The sequence below is a fragment of the Giraffa tippelskirchi genome, chromosome 10 (assembly GCF_054371585.1).
Source record: "Giraffa tippelskirchi isolate mGirTip1 chromosome 10, T2T-mGirTip1v1.2.pri, whole genome shotgun sequence".
NCBI lineage: Eukaryota > Metazoa > Chordata > Mammalia > Artiodactyla > Giraffidae > Giraffa > Giraffa tippelskirchi.
In genome coordinates, this window is record NC_137284.1 from 13,412,808 (window position 1) to 13,436,627 (window position 23,820).

The 23,820-nt window shown below is 43.7% G+C and overlaps 1 long non-coding RNA gene across 1 annotated transcript in view; it reads left to right on the forward strand.

Annotated features, from left to right (window-relative positions):
* Positions 1 to 5,931: 5,931 nt before the first annotated feature.
* The window catches only part of LOC145523557 (uncharacterized), a 66,875-nt gene continuing 48,986 nt past the window's right edge, over positions 5,932 to 23,820 (forward strand). Inside the window, exon 1 of the long non-coding RNA XR_014066701.1 lies at positions 5,932 to 6,047. This is a non-coding gene — a long non-coding RNA (uncharacterized LOC145523557). The remainder of the gene's footprint in view (positions 6,048 to 23,820) is intronic.

The following is a 23,820-nucleotide window of genomic DNA, read 5'->3' on the forward strand; positions in this document are numbered from 1 at the left end:
GCTCCCTGTTCTCCCTGCTGCTGTTGCAACCTGACCCTCCCATCCTGGCCTGGAGCTCTGCCACTGTCCCGGCTGACGTCCTTGTGTCCGGGCCTGAGCATCATCACCCGTCTCGCTCCATCCACAGCAGAGCTCTAGGCTGATCTGCCTACAAACGTGCTCCTTAGCCCCTTGCCTGTTCCGAAGGCCCTGTGGACCCCACCTTATGTCTTCAGGCCTTTCCTGAGATCACTCTGCCCTCTCATCTCCTGGGACACCCTCCTCCCCCAACACTGAATGCTCCAGCCTCGCCTAGCCTGCAGCTCCCTCAGGCCTGCTGCAGAGACACCCTCTCAGTCCTGGCCTGGAGGCACCCCCATTCATCCCTGGGCTTAGCCTCACCTGTCCCTGCAGGTATAGTGTTACTCATGTCTGTTGGAGCCCTTATCACAGGAAACTGCAGCCTTCCTCACCTTATCTGTCCATCTCACCTGGGACAAGGAGCTCCATGAGGCAGGGACCCTACCGGTCTCCCTAGCACCGATACCTAGTGGTCACCCTGAGAGTGCTGAGTGGACGGACAGATGCCACGACTTGCACAGGCACTGTAGTGTGGTGTGTGAGTGTGTGTGTGTGTGTGTGTGTGTGTGTGTGTGTGTGTGTGTGTGGTGCGGAGAGATAGAAGGAGAGAGGGAGGGAGGGATGGAGGGAGAACCAGAGTTCTGGGCTCACAGCAGGCCCTCAATCTCTCCCTTTTAGTTAATTATTATCTAAATGAAGGCCCGCAGGGCACATGGCATTTTGCTTGCAGCCTGGGGGAGGCTGCCTCCACAGTGAAATACTGGGTACACAGATGTCCTCTCAACAAACGTGTGCCCTGAAGGTGAGGCGAACCTTTGATGAGCCTTTCACGGCCGCCTGAGCGAAGGGTTGTGAATCAGGGGCCAGTCAGCAAGGGCCCTGGATTCTGGACAGCCCGTGACCGGGCCCCTCATTGCGAGATGTAATAGGGCCCAGAGAGGGACAGAGGGCAGACAGCGGTGCTGCTGCAGGCCTGGTTTAGCCTTGAAATGGTTCCGGTGGAACCCAGAGGTGGACGTGGTACTTCCTGAGTTGGGGGGACACAGGGACACTGTGAAGCACTTCCTGGGTCCCTGTAGCTCGCTGCCTAGCCCTGAGGAGGTCCTCGGCAGCCACCCACCGACCCCCAGCCCCTTCTGGGTCTCCTCACTGCCTCCCACATGATGCCCTCCCCAGAGCAGCCCCCTGGTGACCATGCCAGGAGCAGGAATAGAGGCCCTGAGTCCCAGCCTGACCAGGGACACAGTGATGGGCAGCTGTCACTGCAGAGTCCCCTCAGAGTGGCTGAGGTGTTTTGTTCTTAAGATTTGTTTATTTTTGGCTGCACTGGGTCTTCATTGTTGCACATGGGCATTCGCTAGTTGTGAAGAGTGGAGACTACTCTCCATTATGGTGGGCAGGCTTTTCCTTGTGGTTGCTTCTCTTGTTGCAGAGTATGGGCTCAAGGCGCCCAGGCTTCAGTAGCTGTGGCATATGGGTTGTTGCCCTAAGGCATGTGGGATCTTCCGGGACCAGGGATCGAACCCATGTCCCCTGCATTGGCAGGCAGATTCTTTACCTCTGAGCCACCAGGAAAGCCCGTGGCTGAGATTTTGTCAGGTCTGCATCACAGTCTGACTTCCCTCTTCCCAAGCCTGTTTCTTCTTTGTTTTCACAGATGTTGGCCCTGACTTATAGTTTGTACCCCAAATTCCATCTCAGAGTCAGTTTTAGAGAATCCAGCCTAGGATGCTGCTGACACAGGATGGTACTAAGAGGCAGTTGGTCTGCAGGGGAAGTCTGGAGCTGGCTCGCTCACTCTCTGGTTGGCCAGAAGAGTCCTTCACTGCAGGCAGGTGGACTAAAGAGGGCCTCTGGCACAAAGTCAGACTCCAGTGTTTATACCTGACCGATGGGGCACTGGCAGGGGGGAGCAGACTAGTGGGTGCAATATATCAGGTGTTTGAAAGGTATGGAGACAACATTAGCTATGAGGATAGCAGGATTGGATGACTATTGCTAGAGGTTATTGATGTTCTGCAGAATGAAAAGAAACAGCTGAGAGGAACAGGAGATTGAAAGCCAGAAGGCGTCTTTGGTTGCGTCTAAAGGAGGTCAAGCAGATGGACGAGGAAGCTGAGGGCTGGGGCCAGGGCTTTGGGGCAGAAAAATTGAGCTTCAATTACTAGGTAAAGACAGGTCTCTTATACCTTGGGCAGAACCCAAGTTAGTAACATTTGGGATTCTGGCTGACTGGTCAGGGGTCTGGAGTGACAAAGGTGGGGAGATTGGAGGACGGGTGCTTGTGAATGGGCGTATGGAACTGAGTGCTATGTGTGAAGACCTTTGCACACGTGTTAATGCCACTTGAATTCGCCCCCAGGAAAGAGGCACTAAAGGACCACCAAGGTAAAATAATGGACGCGTGGACTTTAGCCATGAGCGTGTCCGTGATGAGGCTTGGTGGCTGGGAAGTTGGGCATACATGGGCCCCTCAACACGGACACCCACTCCCCAAGGCCGACTTCCACCACTGCCAATTGTTCAGCCTGCTGCCGCAGAGATTCATGCTGAGATTCCACAGTGGCCCCATCCCTCAAGGAGACCAACCGGACACTTAATGGTAACTTGGCTACTGTCGTAGTCTACCCTGCTACTCTAACAAAAGTACCACAGACTGGCTGGCTTATATGCAGTAAGGGTGTATTTCTCGCAGTTCTGGAGGTGGGAGGTCCAAGATCGAAGCACAGGCCAATTTGGGGTCTGGTGAGAACCCACTTCCTGGCTCAGAGGTGGCAGTCTTCTCCCTGTGTCCTCACTTGGCAGAAGGGGGCAAGGAACTCTCTGGGGGTCTCTTTTCTAAAAGCACTGATCCCATTCAGGCAACTCCAATCCCAGGATCTAAGCACTTCCCAAAGGGCCCCCTCCTATTACCATAACACTGGGTGTTAGGATTTCAACAAAACAATTGGGAGGACATTAAAATAGTTATTGCAGCTACATTTCCATCCTGAAAGAGCCTGGATTTCATTTACGTAGGAATTTTTTGTTGTTCCGTCACTAAGTTCTGCCCAACTCTTTGCGACCCCATGGACTGCAACATGCCAGGCTTTCCTGTCCTTCACTATCTCCCGATGTTTGCTCAAACTCATGTCCACTGAATGGGTGATGCCATCCAAACATCTCATACCCTGTTGTCCCCTTCTTCTTCTGCCTCAATCTTTCCCAGCATTGGAGTCTTTTCCAATGAGCCAGCGCTTCGCATCAGGTGGCCAAAGTATTGGATCTTCAGCTCCAGCATCAGCCCTTCCAATGAATATTCAGTGTTGATTTCCTTTAGGACTGACTGGTTTGATCTTGTAATCCAAGGGACTCTCAAGAGTCTCCTCCAGCACAGTAGCACACTCCCCCTCTCCCCCGTCTCCGAGTTTTGGAGGAGATGCTCCCTGAACATACCTGGATAAACAGATCCATGTGGCAAAGGGGAGGCCTGTGAGTGACATGGAGTCACATCATCCGGGTGCCCTTCAGGGAAGGACTTGCTGCCCAAGCGTGGGACAGGTAATCCCACTCTCAGTGTCTCAGAGTGGACCTTGACTGATGCCGTGGCCTCACCTGAGGTCACGTCTCAGAGGTCACATCTCACTGAGACGTCGCTTGCTGGTGCCTGAGCTAGGTGGGGCCCACGTAGGGTACCCTAACAGGCACCCCTCGTGCCAGAGCGCCTGCCTCAGTTTCCCTTCTCTCCCTCTGCCCATCCTGCTTTCACCTCTTTCTTCCTCTGTGGCTGATCCCTACTGGGCATCTTGCACCCCAGCTCAGCCTCACAGTCTGCCTCCAGAGACCCCAAGGGGGCACTGGCCCTTGGCACAAGCATTTGTGCTTCTGGCTTGGATACTCTGGGGTCTCACATCCCGCTTCTGTTCTCGGCACGGAGAGTCCATGGCCTGGGTTCTTCCTTTTCTGGTAGACACTTCTCTGGCTCCCACTCAGTTCTGAAACTCAGTGTGGAGAAAGCCTGAACTGGAAAACGAAAATCCCCCAGTAATCTCGAGCACACATATGATTGTTGGCCACAAATCCATTTCCTCTCCGAGATTCACTGGGGTCCTTTCATGGAATTGAGATTCAATTCACTGGAGGAAGTTTTCATCTCGTCTTTCTGGTACTGGAGCAGAAAATGGGAGAGAAACTTCTCTTCAAAACCAGGTGGATAAAAAGTAACCTCTTGTCAGGAAAGGGTAAAGGTACATGCTTGAAAATAACAGTTTTGAGAGAACAACAGTAATAAGTGTAGCGGACCCAGTTATTGTGAGGTCTTACAACAATTTGACCACTTCTGCTGTCCTCTCCACAGTCCCCACGCCCACATCCCTGTACCCAGTCCCCAAGCCTTTTCCTGGGTCCAAGGCTGAACTGACCAGATGCATGGAGGCTCTGGCTTCTCCAGAAGTGACCTGAGCTCAGGACACAGGTCATTCTCTGCGAGGTGAACTATGACCAATAAAGGACTGGCGATGAGGAGAACGGAGATGAAGCAGCCAGTCTTTTTCTTCCCAATGGCTTATCCTTAAATGTGGTGGTTCTGGGTGGCCTCTTTGGAGATGACCTTTGGGATAAAGACTCAGCAGTGTTTCCTTGTGAAGCTGTGGTCATCTTGTTAGCATATGACCTTGGACCTTCTATTTGTTTTTCCTCCTTTTCCGTTTCTCTTCCTCTCCTCTCATTCTTGTTTCTTGGCATTTTGCCTGTCCCCTCCCCTATGAGGGTTATCACATCAGCTTTGGCCCATGATCTGCTTCCCAGAGGACCCAGACCAGGACAGACCATTCCTATGTACTGAGTTCTTGGTGAGAGTCAGACACTCTTCTCTGTACTGTGTACATATCAACTCCTTTCTCCTCCATGAGAGTGTGATAAAGTGGGTGCTGTTTTCATCTCCACTGTGCAGATGGAGAAAGCGCAACACAGGGTTTAAGTCACTTGCCCAAGGTCCCCATGCTAGTCAAGCTAAGAACCAAGATTTAGGTCAGCCATTCCTGCTCCTGGTTATGCTTTTGCCTCTTGAAGAATGGCCACTGTCAGAGCATCAGCTGAGACATTCCTGTTTCAAATATCACATGAACTGGCACCTTTAGAAAGTCTTCCCTGATAAGTGAAGAAAGATATGTATTTCTGAAAGGAAAGTCTTTTGGCACCCTCTGCATTGAAAGGCCACTGTTTATTGGGTGTCTGTGATTGTTGCAGCCTGGGTTCTGAAAATGAATCTAGCCATAGATTTAGTTGTTTACTTGATTTCTCATGGTTTGATTGTTGGTTGTTAATGCTGACCGTGAATGGATGCTCCCAGCTAGCAGAGCCGTTCTCTCTCCTTCTCTGGGGTTGCACCAATGACCAGGTGTTGATAAGCACACTGTCCACTGATGCTCTGAATCAAAATGACAGAGAGAAGCTTTTGGTGGGCTGTGTGGCCTTGAGTGAGATCTTGGGGGAAGGGTGAACAGAAGCACTAGGCTTCTTCTGTGAATCTTTGCATCCTGTTCCCACAGGGGTGCATGGGCACACATGAAGTCCATGAATAGCCTGAAATGTATGTACATTTATGAGAAGGTCAGTGTCTGCATTTTTTTCCTGGGAAGGAGTAAGGAGAGGACATACACATTTCATCAGGTTCTCAGAACCATTGCTATTAAGAACAAAGAAACCTGAGGTTCAAGCCTGGGTTACTCCTTTCTGTGAGGCCTCATGTGAATCATTTGCCAGCTGGGGTCTCAGTTTCCTTGCATGGAAATAGAACCCTAGTACTTCATAATGCCCACAGTCACAGGTAGTAAACACTGTCATAGAGGAATGTCGTCTCCAGGACACCTGATCTGGGCGAGATGGGTAGTCATTCCTCTCTGGGAATCCAAGACTGAAGGGTGTGCAAGGGTGAGGCTGGCAGTAGCCATGTGTGAGTGTGTTAGGTGTGGCTCATCCAGAAGTTGAACTTCAGAAAGGATCTGAGTGTGAGTACACATGGAGGTGAGGCCAGGGTGCAGGTGGGTGAGTGAACAGAGAAGGACCGAAACCTATACGGCGTGTAGGAGTGAGAGGTTGTCTCCGTGAGCAGCTCGGAGTCAGTTCCAAAGTGTAGCGCATGCTCCTGGGTTGTCAGCCCTGAGGGCCAGGCATGCAGCCAGGGGAAGCTCGGGGGCAGAGACGCAGGTCTGCATGAAGGGGCCACCTGCGTGGACTAGCATGTAACTGCCAGGAGCAAGCCTGGTGGGCATCGGTGGCGGGTGGCCACAGCAAACTGTGAGCTAGAGACAGTCACTTGCATTATCTGTATTGTATCCAAAGTCAGTGGTTCCCAAACATTCCTGCTAGAATCACCTGGAAGACTGGAGAAAATGATCAGTTTCTAGGACCCGTAGTTGGGAGATTTTAATTCAGCGTGTCTAGGGCAAGATCTGATAATGAACATTTTCCAAAGGGTCTTTAGATAATTCCAGTGATCAGTCAGTTTGGGAAATATGGCACTTAACCCATTGGGGGACTTCCCTGGTGGTCCAGCGGCTAAGACGCCATGGTCCCAATTCAGGGGGATTGGGATCCATCTCTGGTCAGTGAACTGTATCCCGCATGCCACAACTAAGACCTAGTGCAGCCTAAATAAATGAATAAAATATTTTTCAAAATAATACAATAAAATAGAAGGTTCTTTCTCTCTTTAAAAGAAATTAAAAAATTAAAATTCCATTTAATTTAGTTCAGGCTATCCTATTCCATTGGAGTTTTCTTCCCACCCACAGTTTGGTCAATGTCAACACTCAAATGTCTCCTCTCTGTGCAAACTTCCAGGCCTTCCCCAGCCAGAAAGAAGTCTTTCCTTCCCTATTTCCATCTAGAGTTCTTGCTTCTGTAAACCAGGGATTACATCATATTCCAATGACTTGCTTCAAATCTGTATTTTCTGCTCCAAGGTGATCTCTTCAAGTGAAGGATATTGCTTTATCACTGTTTCTGCCAAAGAGTTTGGTGAGTGTGTGTCATGTCGCAAAAGGTCAGATGTACCAAATGAAGAAATAATGGAAATGGGCGGAGGCAGACTCCTGGCCGAAACTAGTGGACAGATCTAGGGGAGGTATCTAGACCTTGCCCTTCCTCCCTGTCAACAGTCTTAACTGTTGCAAAACATGGAAACAAGAAAATTAAAAAACATTGCTTCTAGGATTGTTTTAGAATTTAGAAATCCCACTGGATTTAGAAATCCCTTTGGTCCAAAGAAAACAGAATTTGACAGGAGTTTGGTTCCGTGCAGCATAACTCACTCTGTTCCCCTCACTTTTACCTCTTTTCTCTTATTTCTGCAGGACCTTCATTGTTTCTCCGAACAGTTAATTCCTGCTGAAGTGTTAATAATCGATTTCAGTGTCTGGGGTATTTTTATTTTAATGTGAATTCCCAGAGACCGACAGTTCTTTTAGACTTTATATTGCTAATGGCGGAATGTAAGATCTTTACAACAGGCTGTGAGTGAAAGTATTTTTGGAAGCCTTTGTGTTCATCCTGTGTTCCTGAAAACTCGTTCAAACTCAGACACAGCAAGTGCTCATCCCACATTGGAGTATTCTAAGCATTCTATTACGTGCTTTTGTGTTCCACGTATCACCCAATCGAATCTTCACAGCAACTCAGAGGTAGGAATTATTATTCTATACTTACACCTAAGGAAACGGGGATCAGAGCGATCACATGAGTTGCCTGTGATCACACAGCACATAAGTAAGCGACGGGGCTGTAATTTAAATGCAGGTCTGTTTGAGTCCATGCTCATGGCTCCTTTTCCATTAATTCCGCTTATAAGTGATCTCAGCTCCAAAGTGGACCCTGACACAGAAGGAAAAGCCAGGACTCTGTGGAGCAAGGCCTTCCTTCTCCAGAAGACAAGGATATGTGGGTTCATAAGTCCCCAAAACTTTAGCCCCAATGATGCATGAGTCTCCTGCTCCCAAGGAGAAATTAACTTCAGGGTTGTGGTCCAGGAGCCACATCCCTGGCTGGGAAATCAGGGGTTTTGGTGCCAGGTTGCTTGACTTCCATGACTGTATGCTTTCTTGGTTGTTGAATTAGAGGCTTGTGTGACACAACTGCCAAGGTTCCCCTCAGCTCGAATAGAAAATGAATATTCTTGTTTTGGAATGTGGGGTTCTTTTATATCCAAGGTCAAGGCCTCTGTTGAGTCTTTGCATGCGTGCTAAGTCACTTCAGTCATGTCTGACTCTTTGCATCCCTGTAGACTATAGCCCACCAGGCTCCTCCATTCATGGGATTCTCCAGGCAAGAATACTGGAGTGGGTTGCCATGGCTTCCTACAGGGGATCTTTCTGATGCAGGGATCAAACCTGTGTCTCTTACATCTCCTGCATTGGCAGGTGGGTTCTTTACCACTAGCGCCACCTGTTGAGTCCTTAAGGACCCCTCAGAAGATGATGAAGAATCAGAAGTGTTGGGACCTCAAATCTCTGGTTTAAAAATCAGCTTTTGGGGGGTAGGAACCTCAATTGTCATTTTATGACATACGAGGGAGATGAATTAGCAGGTCTTGGAGCCCGAGTATGAATAAGTGTCCCCAATGTATACTTTTGGGGGTCTAGCTGCCCACTCATGACAAATCCATGCCGATTAACCTAGTGGTTGCTTGCTCAGTGTTTGGGATGGGTCTTAAGCTGCCTTGGTTAATTGCTAAATAATTCATGACACTCTGGTCCTGCTATTGTTGCCTCAAACAGCTCTCAATTCTGCCCTTTGCTGCCACCCCCTCCCCTCCCTCTGAGCTCCTGTGTGAATTACAGTTTGAGGGGGAAGACATGTGAGGATGACAGTCCCCAGGGAACCCAGACAAACACAGTCATGGTTTCTATGGCACCCTCGAGACCCCAAACTGCTGAACCTCCCACATCTCTTATCCTAACATTTAGAGCTGCCTTGTAGTTCACCCGAGGACATGTTCCAGGAAAATCATAGAATATTTATTAGCGTTATTACATTTTCTCCTGCACCTTTCATTCCAGAGGATACCAAAATGCTTTGCTAAAAAAATACTCAGGGAGATTTAACCTATTTCTAAAATCAAGCCGTGGTTTCTTACTTTTTCCTCTCACACACTCCTCATGTTTGCCTTCTCTCCATCCATTTCTACCTGAATTTTAATGACCCTTCACTGCCTAACACATAACAATCTAATGTCTTAATCTGGCTGTGTTCATTTCCTGTGGTGTCTGAGACAAATTACCATAAACGTGATTGTGTATAATACACGTTTGTTCTCTTAAGATTCTGGATTCAGAAATCTGGAATGCAGTTCATTGGGCCAAAACTAAGGTGCTGGCAGGCTGTGCTCCCTCCTAAGCTCCAAAGGAGACAGTCGTCTGCCTTCTCCACTCTTAAGGTTTGTGCCCCTTGCATTCCTTGGCTCATGGCCTCTTCACCATCTTCAAGGTCAGCAGCAGAGCATCTCTGGCCCTCTCTCTGGTCCATTTTCACATTCTTTCTCTTCTACACTGAAACCTCCCTCAGCCTTCCCCCTATAAGGACTCTTGTGAACACATTTAGGGTCCACTTGCTTAACCCAAGATAATCTCATCACACCTGCAAGGTCACATTTGCCAATAAAGTAACAGGGTTCACGGATGGGAGTTTCTGTGTCTTTGGGACCATCTACCAGCCTACTGCACCTGTCAGTGAAGGTTCTTTTCACCTGACCAGTGTCACCATTGGATTTCCCACCACTCCCCCTATGGACCATACACCTCAGCCAACTGGATTGCCCAGCTCTGTTCAAAAAAATTTGCATATTTCTCCTTTGATGTCTTTGAAAGCATTAGTTGCTCAGTTGTGTCTGACTCTGTGCAACCCCATGGACTATAGCCCACCAGAATCCTTTGTCCATGGGATTCTCCAGGCAAGAATACTGGAGTGGGTAGCCAATCCCTTCTCCAGGGGATCTTCCTGACCTAGGGATTGAACTCGGGTCTCCTGCATTGCAGGTGGATTCTTTACTATCTGAGCCATCAAGGAATACCTAAGCAATTAAGGAACTGAAGACTTTGAGGAAACTTTGGACATTGAACAACCAAGTATGATTACTTCAAAGTGAAAGAGAAGATATGGGTGTTGTAGGAGCACCCACCAGAGCTTATCTGACCTCACCATGAGAGTGGGTGGAATTAAGTAAGCAATTAGAGCTTCTACGAAAAGGACAATCAGAACATTATTATTCATAACAAAGATCCACATTCGTTTGCATAGTGCCTTTTATGAGGTGTGACCATAATGTAATAGAGTGATTTTTTTTTTTAAAACAAACATAACAAATTATATTACAGGGAATCTCAGCGTTGGAAAGGATGTTAAAGGCCATATTGTTCAACTCTCTTTCCAATGCAGCTGTTTGATCTACAACATGCCTGATATGTGTTTGAACATTCTGCAAAGAGTATTGTATTTCAAAAAAAGTCACCTTGAATATGTATGTACATTAGAGAATGTAAAGGCAGATGGGTGCCATATACATTTATCTATCAATATATAAAATTTGTATATATATATGAGAATGTAAGATGCTTTTTCTAAGATTCCATCATTTTCTGAATACAAAGGCCTGGTTAATTGTTTCTGATAAACGATTCTTTATTTTTCTGACCAAAAAGATGTGCATGGGTTTTTCTTTTTTTTTTTTTTTAAATAAATAAAAGCGTCTGCTTCTGTACGCAGGTACCTTACCCTCTCCTGACACCTTGTCTGACTTTTCAGTTATGTGGACTGGTCTCCTCACAGATCCAAGACAGGGTGTCCTGAGACCTTGGTTTTTGCAATCAGAATCTGTATCAGGCAGCTTCATGGGGAAGCCTATTTTAATACGAGGCTGCATCTTATGATTTTCAGATGCTCTGATGGCTGTGAGAGCTCACCTGAGGTTTACTCTCCTGCTTGACTCCTACCTCTGCAGTAGGTGGTTTGCTGCAGGGCTGTGCCCTGTCCCCCGCCTGCATGTAGTACACTGAGCCCGCATCACCCATCACCTCATTAAGTGAATCTGCTCTGACCTCAGGGGTGAAGGGGGGACGCGATCACAGTCAGAGGGCCAGGGTCACTATAAGTGTAGGGACCAAGAGATTTATTTTGGCCATCAGATCTTACACGATGGGAAAGGAACTTGCAAAGAGAAGGTCAGAAAGAAAACTGGAGGGAGAGAAAAGAAGCCAGCAACCAACCAGACAAGCTGAGAACATGTCCAGCCTGGGAACACAAGGGCCTGCTGGGGGACACTTTGCTCTACGAGGCTGCCCCTCTGGGTCCTCAGCAAGTGTCTGGAACTGAGCCCGAGTCTGTGGCTGGTCAGCAGGGTCAGCAGTGGAGAAGGAGGGTTGGATGAGGAGCGGGTGAGAGCTATGAGACCTGTTGGGCGACTCATCACCCCATCTGATGAGGGCGACCTTCAGAGTCTGTTAGCTATGGTATGACTTCTGCCTTCCAGATTTTGGGCAAATTCTTGTTTTGGCCAATTCCAACTTGGAAATATAGAAAGAAGAGATTCTGGGGTAAATTTTTTCGGTTTAAGCCAGCTGACACAGCAACGTCCATCAGAGTCATTGCATTGTGCTTGCCTCCTATCACCTGCACTTACTGCCACGTACCCTCCCCTTCTTGTGAGGGAGTCTACCAATAGGAAATTGGCATAAATAATAATTACTTATTATTGCTATTATTGTGGTAAAATGGGCCCAGTTCTCATGAGTGATTCAACATGTTTTGAAATGTATATACACCTATGGAATCATCACCCCAGTGAAAACTTGTAAGCTTGGAAACCAGGTTTTGTGAGTTCCTTGGTGGCTCAGATGGTAAAGAATTTAACTGCAATGCAGGAGACACAGGTTCGATCCCTGGGTTGGAAAAATCCCCCGGAGAAGGGAAGGGCTGCCCACTTCAGTATTCTTGCCTGGAGCATCCCATGGACAGAGAAACATAGCAGGCTACAGTCCATGGGGTTGCAAAGAGTCGGACATGACTGAGCTACTGACACTTTCACTTAACATTGCAAAGGCTATTCCAGTCTCCCTTTTCTTCATATACATTTTCGAATCAACTTGTTAATGTCTATAAAATGTCTGTCGGGAATTTTTATTGAGATTTCATTGACTCTATAGAAAATTTGGGGAGAATTGGCACTAGCAATATTGACCCTTTGTATAATACACAAACAGTGTATATCTCTTCATTTATTTATATTTCTTTAATCTCTCAGCAATATTTTGTAGTTTTCAATGTAGATCTTCAGCACATCCTTTGCTAATTTATTCTTAAGTGCTGTACATATCATGATGTTTTTGCAAATGATATTTTAAGACTTCATTATCCAAATGCTGTATACTGACATGGTGACCTTGTATCCTGTGACTTTTATTCACTTCTAAATTTTAATAGCTTTTTCTTTTGGTGGTTTCTTCAGGATTTTCTACATAAACTCTCATAATACTTATGAATTTCTTTCAATTTTTTTTTTTTGCTTTTTGTTTACTTTTCATTTCTCCTTGTCTTCTAGCTAGAACCTCTAGTACAATAATGAATAGCAAGTTAAAAGAAACATTCTTACTCTTTTCCTGAAATAAAGGGAAAAGAGTTCAGTATTTCACCATTAAGTGTGTTGTTAATCATAGGGTTTTTTGTAGATGTGTTTATCAGATTAAGAAGTTCCCTTCTATTCCTACTTTGCTCAGTTTAAACCATGAATGGGTTTTAAGTTTTGACAAATGATTTTTAAATTTAAATGACTATGTATTGATATAATATATAATTTTCACCTTCTCTTCGTTAATATGAATTATATTGGTTGGTTTTTGAATGCTAAAGCTACTTGTTTTCCTGGTATAATGGTATATATGACCCTACTTGGTCGTAATTTGAAATTCGTGTGTATTGATGGGTTTGATTTGCTAATATTTTGGGAAGGATTTTTGTGTCTATGTTCAGGGGGGCTATTCACAATTTTTCCTTACTTGAAATGTCTTTGGCCAGTTTTGAAATCAGGATTTTGCTGGCTTTGTGAACTAAATATAACATGGTCTTTTTTTTTTTTTTTCATTTTCTGAGGGAGTTTGTGAATGATTTTATCATTTCTTAAGTATGTCATATAATTACTGGTAACCTATCTGGACTGTAAGTTTTTGTTTTGGTCATGAATTTCACATTAAAAAAGCTAGATATAGGCTATTTTTATTTTCCATGTTTTTTGTGTCAGTTTTACAAGATTGTGTTTTCAGGGAATTTGTTCAGTTCATCTAGGTTGTTAAATTTATCGGCATAAAGTTGTTACAATGTTCCTTGTTTTCCTGTTTATAGGTCTGTGCAAATGTAGTGGTAATCCTCTTTCTATTTCTGATAGTGACAATTAAACTATTCTCTATTTTTTTGTATTGATCTTATTCAAGTTTTTTCAATTTTATCAATCTTTCTAGTTATCTTTTGTTCTGTTTCTTCCATTAATACTTATTTTGGGTTTAACATTCTCTTTTTTTCTAGCTTCTTATAATGGAAACTTAGATCACTTATTTTAAAATTTATTTTGCATTTAATAGTGCTAGGAGCATTTAATAGTGCTAGGAGCATTTAATAGTGCTAGGAGCGAAATTGTTACTTTAAATGCTAAAGTAACAATTTTGCTCCTAGCACTATTTTAGAGGTGTCACATAAATGTTGATATGTTGTGTTTTTATTATCATTCAATTCAAAGTATTTTCTAACTTCTCTTATGAGTTATACTTTGATCCATGGATTATTTAGAAGCATGTCACTTCATTTCTAAATATTGGATGATTTCTACATGATTTATTTTTATTAGTTTCTTATTTAGTTCTTTGTCAGAGAACCTATGTGTGAGATTTCAACTTTCTGAAAAGTATTGAAACTTATTTTATGGTCCAATATGTAGTCTATATTGACATATATGTGTACATATGTGCATATGTAAGTATATATGTACATATACTATACAGTTTTGGAGTTGTATTGTTCTAAAAATCTTAATTAGATCAGGGCAGTTTATAGTGTTGTAGAAATCGCTGTACTTCCTTATTGGTTTTTTCCCCTAGTTTTTCTAACAATTTCAAATTGAGAGGTTTTAAAATCTCTGTATTTTTCTGCTTCTCCCTTTATTTCTGTCATTTCCTGCTTTGTGTATTTTGACACTCTATTGTTACAAGCACTGACAGAATTGTTCTATCTTCCGCAAGAATTGATCTCTTTTATCATTGTGATAGTTCTCTCTTTGTCTCTGGTAATATTCCTTGTCAAGATATCTGTTTGCCTGTTATCAGAATAGCTATGCAAGGCCTCTTATGCTTACTTCTTATATGATTTATCTTAACCCATTCTTATTCTTTCAGTGTATCAGGGCCTTTATATTTAAATAGCATCTCTTATAGACAAAATATTATTGAGTCTTGTTTTTTCACCCAGCCTGAAAATCTCTTCCCTTAATTGGAGTGTGTGACCATCTTGCTTTTAGTGCAATTATTGATGATTTTGGACTTAATCTACCATCTTGCTATTTATCTTCCACATTTCATCTTTCTGTTTTGTTTCTCAGTATTTCCTTCCCTGCCTTCTTTCAATTTGTCCAATGTTTTAGAATTCAGTTTCATTTATTCTGTTGGCTTTTTATCCATGCGTCATTGTATATTTTCAGAGTTGTTCTAGGAATGAACTTCTCCAACTACTTAAAGTTAATATTGCACCTCATTACATGTCTTATAAGGGTTCTGTTTACCTTCATTTTTCTGCTATTGTTGTCACTTATTTTACTTTTGAATGTATTAAAACAAGAAAATAATTGTTTTATTTTTGCTTTAAAAAGTCAAAGCCAGGGTTTCCCTTGTGGTTCAGCGGTAAAGAATTGGCCTGCCAATGCAGAAGACACTGGTTCCATCACTGGGTCAGGAAGATCCTACATGCCATGGAGCAACCAAGCCTGTGTGCCACAACTACTGAGCCTGGGTTCTAGAGCCCAGGAACTGCAACTATTGAGCCCATGTGCCACAACTGCTGAAGTCCACCCACCCCAGAGCCCTTGCTCCACAACAAGAGAAGCCACTGCAGTGAGAAGCCTGAGCACCATAGGAGCCCCTGCTTGCAGCAACTAGAGAGACCCTGCCCACAGCAATAAAGACCCAGCACAGCCAAAAAATACATTAAAAAAGTATTTTAAAAAGTCAAGGCTATTTATAAATGCATTAAGAGAAGGGAAAATAATGTTATTTCTATTGATCTGGGTATTTATCTATTCCTAGGCTCTTCATTCCTTCTTGTACATCAGAAGTTCCATTCTTCAGTCTGGAGATCTTTGATAGCATCTTGTAGTGAAGCCTCCTGAACATGAATTCTTTTAGTTTCTACTCACCTAAAAATATGTTCCTTTCACTTTTATTTTAAAGATTATTTTTCTAAATATAAAATTTTAGGTAATTTTTGGATTTTGTTTTGCTTTCTTTTTCATTAACTACTTTATAGAACTTGCTCTTTTGTGTCTGGCTTTCAGTGTTTGTGATGAGAAATCAGTCATTTGTATCATTGTTCTTCTGTCTATAATGTATTTTTTGCTGGCTTTTAAAACATTTTCTATTTATATTTGAACTTTAGCAATTTAAATATGATGTACTTATGTTTTTGCTATTGTTTTTAAATTTTACATGTGTTCACTGGCCTTGGGTTTGAAGGTCAGAATTCTTGGTTTATTTGGGAAGTTTTTGGTAATTATTTCTTTAATATTTTTATTCTCCATTTTTTTTCTTCTGGCAATAAACTATGTGTATATTACAACACTTGTGACTGTTTTGCAGAATATGGATTGTATATTATTTTAAAAAAGTCTTTTTCTCTGTCTTCTTCAGTTTGGATAGTCTCTCGGTCTTATCCGACACTTTGTGACCTCGTGTGCTGAAGCCTGCCAGGCTCCTCTGTCTATGGAATTCTCCAGGCAAGAATACTGGAGTGGTTAGTCATTCCCTTCTCCAGAGGATCTTCCCAAACCAGGGACTGAACCCAGGTCTCCCATATCACAGGCAGATTTTTTACTATCTGACTCATAAATATGAATCTGCCAAAGCTCACTGGCCCATTCTTGTGAAATCTCTGATCTGTTCTTAAGTCCATTCAATATATTTCTCTTCAGATATTGTAGTTGAGTGTTAGAATTTCCATCTAGTTCTTTTAAATCTCTCCTTAAACTTTTCTATATTTACTTTGGTTATATTTTTATTACCTTTGAACATATTTATTAATAGCCATTTTAAAGTCCCTGTCGACAAATTCTAACATGTGGGTCATGTTAGGGTCTGTTTCTATTGACTAGTTTCTCTCCCTTGCTTATAGGTAACATTTTCCTTGCATATTTTGTTGTTGTTGTTCAGTTGCTAAGTCATGTGTCACTCTTTGCAACCCCATGGACTGCAGCATTCCGGGTTTCTCTGTCCTTCACTATCTGCTGAAGTTTGCTCAAAGTCATGTCCATTGAGTCAGTGATGCCATCCAACCATCTCATCCTCTGTTGCCAATTCTTCTCCTGTGCTCACTCTCCCAGCATCAGGGTCTTTGCCAGTAAGTTGGCTCTTCACATCAGGTGGCCAAATTATTGGAGCTTCAGCTTCAGCATCAGTCCTTCCAATGAATATTTAGGGTTTATTTCCTTTAGGATTGACTGGTTTGATCTCTTTGCTGTCCAAAAGACTCTTAAGAGTCTTTTCCAGCACCACAGCTCAAAAGCATCGATTCTAGTTTCTTATTGTTTGCTGGACCTTATCAGTGACACATTGTAAGGAGTCTGGATTTTGCTCAACTTTTAAAGACAGAGTTGAATGTTATTCTAGTTAGTAGTTAAATTATTGGTGAGTCCTTTGGTCCTGCTAGGATTATTTTTTCTTTTCTTTATTAGGGTGGATCCAATTCAGTTTTGTCTTTAGTTCTAGGGTGTGGCTCATATTTTAGAGCATGGCTTTTACTCTGAAGGTATGATGTTTCTGATGTCTCAATGGAACGCCGAAGTTTCTCAGTGAGATATTTTACTATTTCTTAGAACTGTGTGACTCTTGTATCTCCACTCACCTTCATCTGCCAGAGCACCCACTCTCTGCTAGGTCTTGTGGAGTGCACCCCTTTTGAGGTCACCCTTCTGTGTATCTCCCTTCTCTCCTTTATCCTGCCTTGCAAATTTGAGGAGCATCACTTGTCCTGAACACTGATCTCTGTTTTCAGAGAGCTCTGCTTGAACTCCACTTCCCTGTGCTGTTGTCTGAAAAGCATTCCTCATCAGAGAGCATATGGAAATGAGAAGCTCACCTCGTCTGTCTTCCTTCACTCTAGGATCATGGTTCTGTGCTTCCTGCTGTCCATTGCTTACAAAGAATTTCCTTGTACATTTTACTCAGGTGTATAGTTGTGTACAATGGGAAGCTAAAACTGAAAGTCTCAAAACTGGTTCAAATTCTTGTGGATATTCATATGCTTTTCTTTCTTTTTCTCTTTCCATCTCATTCTCTTTCTCCGCTCTTCCTTCCTTCCTTCCTCCCCCCTTTCTTTCTTTCTTTTCATCCTTCCTTCTTCTGCTGTTAAGATGATAATATCAGCCACTTTCAGAATTTACTTACTTTTCCATTGCTCAAAATGCTTTCAGCAAATACATCCTCTGAATGTTGATAACATTCATTATTTTCCTGGATCTCTCTACACATGAAAGGTGGTGACTATTTTCAATGGCAACTTTTTGGTCAGCAGAAAGTATGCAATGCAGCTGTGTAGTAAGTTTCTTTGAAGTCATTTGTTTGAGGAGCTAAAGTTTCTAGTTGCCCATTGACTGAATCACAGGGACAGATAAGGTGGACTAAGGAAATAATAAATGTTGGAAGATAAATTACCACCCTAATGAATCCCTGAATATTTTAATATTGAAAAAAAACTTTAAAATCTCACTTCTAAAGACAGTGAGGTTAGGGTTGTTACTTTGATTTTCAGCAACTACAAGGGAATCTGATTGGATAATTATGGTAGAAAATTCCGTTCTCTTTTAGATAGCAGTCCATCAGGTGGCTAGTGGGATGCAATAGATCTCACAGATTCTATATATATATATATTTACCCATTCATTGCTAGATTTGGGCCATTTATATTTCAACTGCCTCTAGGTTCTTCTAAAGTTTTTGGTCTAACCTATTATAGGTGCTAAGTCCCTTTTTTTGCATAGGTCACCAATGGACAAATGCAACAATTGTAATAGTATCTGCTTATTAGAGAAGAAAATTTTACGTTCGGAAATCTGGGGTGTTATAGACCAAATTCTGAAACTAGATTGTACTTTTGGTTCAGCTATATAAACCTCATGTGAAAAAAAAAATACTGAAAGCACTTCATCTGTTTCCCTGTTATGTTTTATCACATTTCATCTCGTATTGTGTTTTAATGTAATAGAGCTTACCTATCTGTTTGTTTTTCATCTGTTTTCCACATTATTATCTAAGGTCCATTAGAACAGAATACTTGTGGGTTTTATCCATTGCTCTCTTTTCAGAGTTTAAAATAACAAACAGTAGGTTCTTGGTAAACATTTTTTTCCCATGTATATTTCATCTTGTCTTTCTAGACTACAAATCCTTACCCATCGCCAACATTTGTTTGCTTGTGGAACAATTAATAATGATTTAATGATTTGATAAATGAATAAAATCTCTGAAGATTTCAGTTAATGTCATTGAATATTCAGGTTAAAAGAGGGCTTGAATACCTAGCAGTGAAAAAGAGGCCAAATCCGGAGCCTGGAAGAGAAGGAGGCATGCTTGATTTTTGTGAAGATGCCTTCCTGCCTATGACCAGCAGCTACAAAATCTCATTTGGTACTTCCCACAGAGACACTGATTTCAGATGGAGTTGTGTCGAATTATGGAGGTCAGGGCCTGGAAGTAGGATTGCATAGTATTTTCTTGGCTGTTTTGCTGTCTTTGCACAGAATGACCTTGGAGAATCATAGCCTCTTTGTGCTGCTCTATCCCTATGGAGATGAGAGCTTTCTTCCCCATTCCCGCTTAAGTGTTTGTTTTTAGCCTCAAGAATTTGCCAGAATGCTTAGATACCAAGGTGACAGATGTCAGAGACAATGTGACAGCAAAATAACTTGTTAGAAAGACATATAGAAATGGAGTGCACTCCTAAAGAGATATGGAGCACGGAGTCTCCATATAGTGAAAATTTTGGAGATCGTTTTATGAATTTGATAGGTAGACAGTTTGGTCCTGATTCAGTCTGGAGTGTAGCCAGCACCAGGGGAATGAGGTAGTTCTAGTGAGCAGTGATCTGTGTAGTCCCATGGGGGTCTTAGGGCTTGAATGGCAGAAAGTGAAGCCAGAAAGAATTAGAGCTGAAGGTGCCACCTGTCTCCCCTAACACAACTGGCCTGCTGGGGTGACTGCTGCTCCAGCTCTGAGAAGCTCCTCTAAAGATCCCATGTATTTCAAGGTCCCACAAATCACGAGTTGCTCCTCCAGCTCAACCTTCCACTGTTCCATGTTTGTTATAATGGGAAGTAATACTGTGGACAAACAGGAGACAGAGCCTTTTATTTACCTGGTTTGTGGCTTGTTTGTTACTTGGGTGTAGGAGGCAGCTGGGAACTATCAGGTAGAGCTAATGATGAGGATGGGGAAGTGCTTGGGGAAGAGATGGGGGAGAGTAAAATCCATCTTTATGTTGCTGGTGTCTTCATTTGCAGCCACATCACGAGAGAGGTACTGAGAGCAACTGAAGTTGCCATAACAACTAATAAACTGTAATTAGTCAAAGGAGCAGGTAGAGTCAAGATTACCAGAAAGAAAAAAACAAGAGGAGAAAGAGAGGGAGAGAAAGGAAGAAAGGGGGAGAGAGTGAGAGGAAGGGAGGAAGGAAGGAATGTAAGAAAGGAAAGTAAGTTTTCAGTGCACATTGATGTGGATATAAAAGTGTGTTTTAGAACATAGTGAAGAATAGCATAGCATAATGAATGAAAACATGGAAGAGGAGAAGAAGAAAATGACCATCTTTTGTATAAAGGTATGTATTTAAAAAAATTGTAAAAGGAGAGAAAGTTCTAAAAGTGAGAGTTGATTTGAGATAGCAAATCAGAAGGATCTCTCTCTCTCTCTCTCTCTCTCTCTCTCACACACACACACACACACACACACACACACACACACACACACACATGCATATCCTCCAGGAGAGAAGCAGTTTGGGACCATTGTGCAAGGCCAGATTGACTTAGATGATTCTCATGTCGTGATTTCCAAGAGTGCCTTTCCATAACTGAACAGATGCATCGAGTGTGCACCTGCCTTGTGCCCCCATGGGTCAATGCCTTTTCATGACTGCCCCTCCACGTCACAGACCACAATCTCTGCCACTTCCACTGCCCTCCCTCCCAGCTTCCTGCAGAATGGTGCCAGTGAGGAGTGACAGGAATGATACTTGAATGGGAGGCGGCAGGCATGCCCAGTCGTCTGCTTCAAAGCCTGGGATGCCAGGTCTCATTAGGTTGTGCTAAGTCACTGCAGTCGTGTCCGACTCTTTGCAACCCTATAGACTGTAGCCCTCCAGGCTCCTCTCTCCATGGAATTTTCCAGGCAAGAATACTGGAGTGGGTTGCCATTCCCTCCTCCAGGGGATCTTCCTGACCCAGGGATCAAGCCCATGGATCTTACCTCTCCTGCATTGGCAGGTGGGCTCATTATACTAGCGCCACCTGGGAAGCCCTCATGAGGTTAGTGGGTTTATTCATTCAATAGACACTTTTTGAGTCCAAAATCCCAACTATCAGTTGGGTGTGAGGTGCTGGGGCATGAGACATATTGTGACCACAGTGATGTCGAAGTTGGTTTGGGTCTATAACTGAAAGTGAGATTTAGGGAGTAGGGCAGGGAAGGGACCTCGTGGTCTCTGAACCCTATTCACAAGCTCTGCTGGGAATCAGAGGAGCCACACCATGGTGGGCACCCTTGGTTTGGGTCTATAACTGAAAGTGAGGCTTAGGGAGTAGGGCAGGGAAGGGACCTCGTGGTCTCCGAACCCTATTCACAAGCTCTGCTGGGAATCAGAGGAGCCACACCATGGTGGGCACCCCAGAGCAGGAGGAGAGAAGAGAAGCTGTGGAGGAAGAGCAGTGGGCCTATGCCCACGTAGGAGAAAGATGAAAGCGTCTGCCATTCAGAAGATTAACATTCCCAGTGACCAAAGACCTCTGTCACTTCCATCTTGGGTGAGTGATGCTCGGGTTCCTTTTGCTGCTGACTTGAGCCCACCTTCTCCCTCTTGAGCAGGGAGCGTCCTGGCTTCCTCAGTGGACCTGACAAGCATGTCTCTGAGAAGAAAGAGGCTGATGAAGTGTAGCTGTGTCTGTTTTCAGTTGGAAACATTAGCAAACTCAACTACAAAAGGCCACCTCGCTGAACAAAAAACTTGCGATGTGCAAAGTACAATAGAAATCTCCTGGCTGCAAACACAAGTGTTTTTGGCTGCCAAGACAGAGGGACCTTGCAGAAGATAGAGCATGAAAGGGATTCTGCACAAAACAAAAGTCGGAACACAATGGTGTATATTTCAGGCACATGAAAAGATGTGTGGCAGCCATACTAAAGAGGCATGATTTTTCTACAGAACTCGGGCAGGGGGAGAGCAGAAACCCAATCAGACAATAAAATTGTGCAGAGAAACAGATCAGGTCCTGTCGAGGGAAAGGGGAAAAAGGCCTACTTTTTGTGAATTAATCTCTAGTTGGTTTTCATAAGTTGTTCAGAAACAAGCGAGCATATGAATAATACATATGTACACAGCCCCCAAAACACTGAGCTAGCTTCCGTGGAGATTGTGAAAATGAAGGGATTTGGGGAAATATCTTTGAATAAAGGGACCAGAGAGAAGGCATCTGAAGGTGGGGTTGTGAGAAGCGGTGGGCAACAGACATCCTGGGGGCAAAGTTGTCCCTTTCTTACTTCCCTAATTAGGTTTCAGATTCTTGGAGAGCTGGGAGAACCTTTTCATCTCTTACAAATCTCTCTTTTTCCCTCTAGGTTGTATAACACAATACTTTGCACATAGCAGATGCTCAAAATAGTAGTAGACATATTAATTCAATGTTAAAGTGCTGATGAATTTGGCTGGTTACTAGGCTAATAATCATTGTATCATTGGTATGGAAACAGAAGGAAGAGATCTATATTCTTGGGACTAACATTAATACAGGTGAGGCACCTTTTAGTTGCCTAGATGGTTAAATAAACCCCGGGATGGTGGGCTTCCAGTGATGTTTTATATGGCAGTGCAATCCATTGGTTGTCCAATCAGTCCCAGAGTGGCATACTTGCTTTATCTAAAGCCTGCAATAGTGAGCTGAAGTTAGAGGTCTTGATAGGTGCTTCTACAGAACAATATCCCCAAAGAAGCTCTGTGGAAAAAGGATTCCATGGTCAATTAGGCATAGAAAGTGCTGCTTTCTATATTCCCTTCATTATCGTTTAAAAGGCTCAGAGAAATCCTACAGTAAATTGCCCTGTTGAACCTTGTTTAATCTAACACTTTCCAAACTAAGTTGACCATGGAAGGTTTTCTTTTCTTTATTTCCTTCTCTTTTTAAAAAAACACCCATTAACATCTTTCAGAACTAGTTTTCCATGAAGTGAACATTGAGGAATTCTGGTTTGGGAGAGCATTAAGAAACAGGGCATTCACCGTCTTCTGTTTTCTATGAATGGAGATGGGACTGGAAAGGGTAGCTTACACAGGGATCCTTCTTCTAAGGAGATGTAGTAGGGAAGACAGACCATCAACCATACACCCTGTGTCCATATAGTTCTTTGACCCGAACTGTAAGCTGTGCTCTTTGCAAAGCACACCATAGATATAATTTCATCATCCAGCAGCATTTTCTCACTCCATCCCTGACTCCCTAGGGTTACAACCACTGTGCATCCATCCTCAACCCAAGTATCTTGGACCCCTGACCATGGCCACTGTGATGTCTGCAGCAGTGACCATCAATGGCCACAAGTCATTGCCACTCAGAGCCTCAGAACACTGTTGCAGTTACTCCTGGGCTATTCTGATTGGCCGACAGCACTGCTGCTCAGAAGAGTGGTACCAGGCATTATTTACTCTTCCGAGGATGCATGGGGCTGCTCCTGCTGACTCTGGCTGCTGAAGCTCTCTGTAAACAGGTCATATGGACCCTGTTGTCCAGCTGTTTTCATAGCAACACTTCTCAGAGCATGAGACCCATGCTCTTGAGTCTCTACCAGCAAGAGACTGGTAATGGACTTCTCTTAAATGGACCTGCTCTCATTGTCCTAATGTCAAGAAGTTCCTCTCCAGCCTCAGTGACAGAGGACTGAGCCCAGGGAGCACCTGGAGGACCTCTGTGATGATGAATTTTCAGCCAGTGATGTTATCTGATCGCTGTCTTGCACTATCTCCCCTCTCCATCCCCCAGGTCCTAGACCATGTGGTCTTGAGGACCGCTCACTGCTTCCTCCCGTGTGAAGCAGGACTGACTTATCCATGGCAATGGCAGCTCCTGCTTCTCACCTTGGAGGTGCATAGTCAGGAGAGGAGTCCGCTTGTTCTGTGAGTGTTAGTTACTTGCATTTCTGCCCCAATCTTTCACCATCTCCCATCTTTGAGCCCACGTACACCTGCTCTGTGCTTCCATCTTATGCCTTTGGTGTCATCATA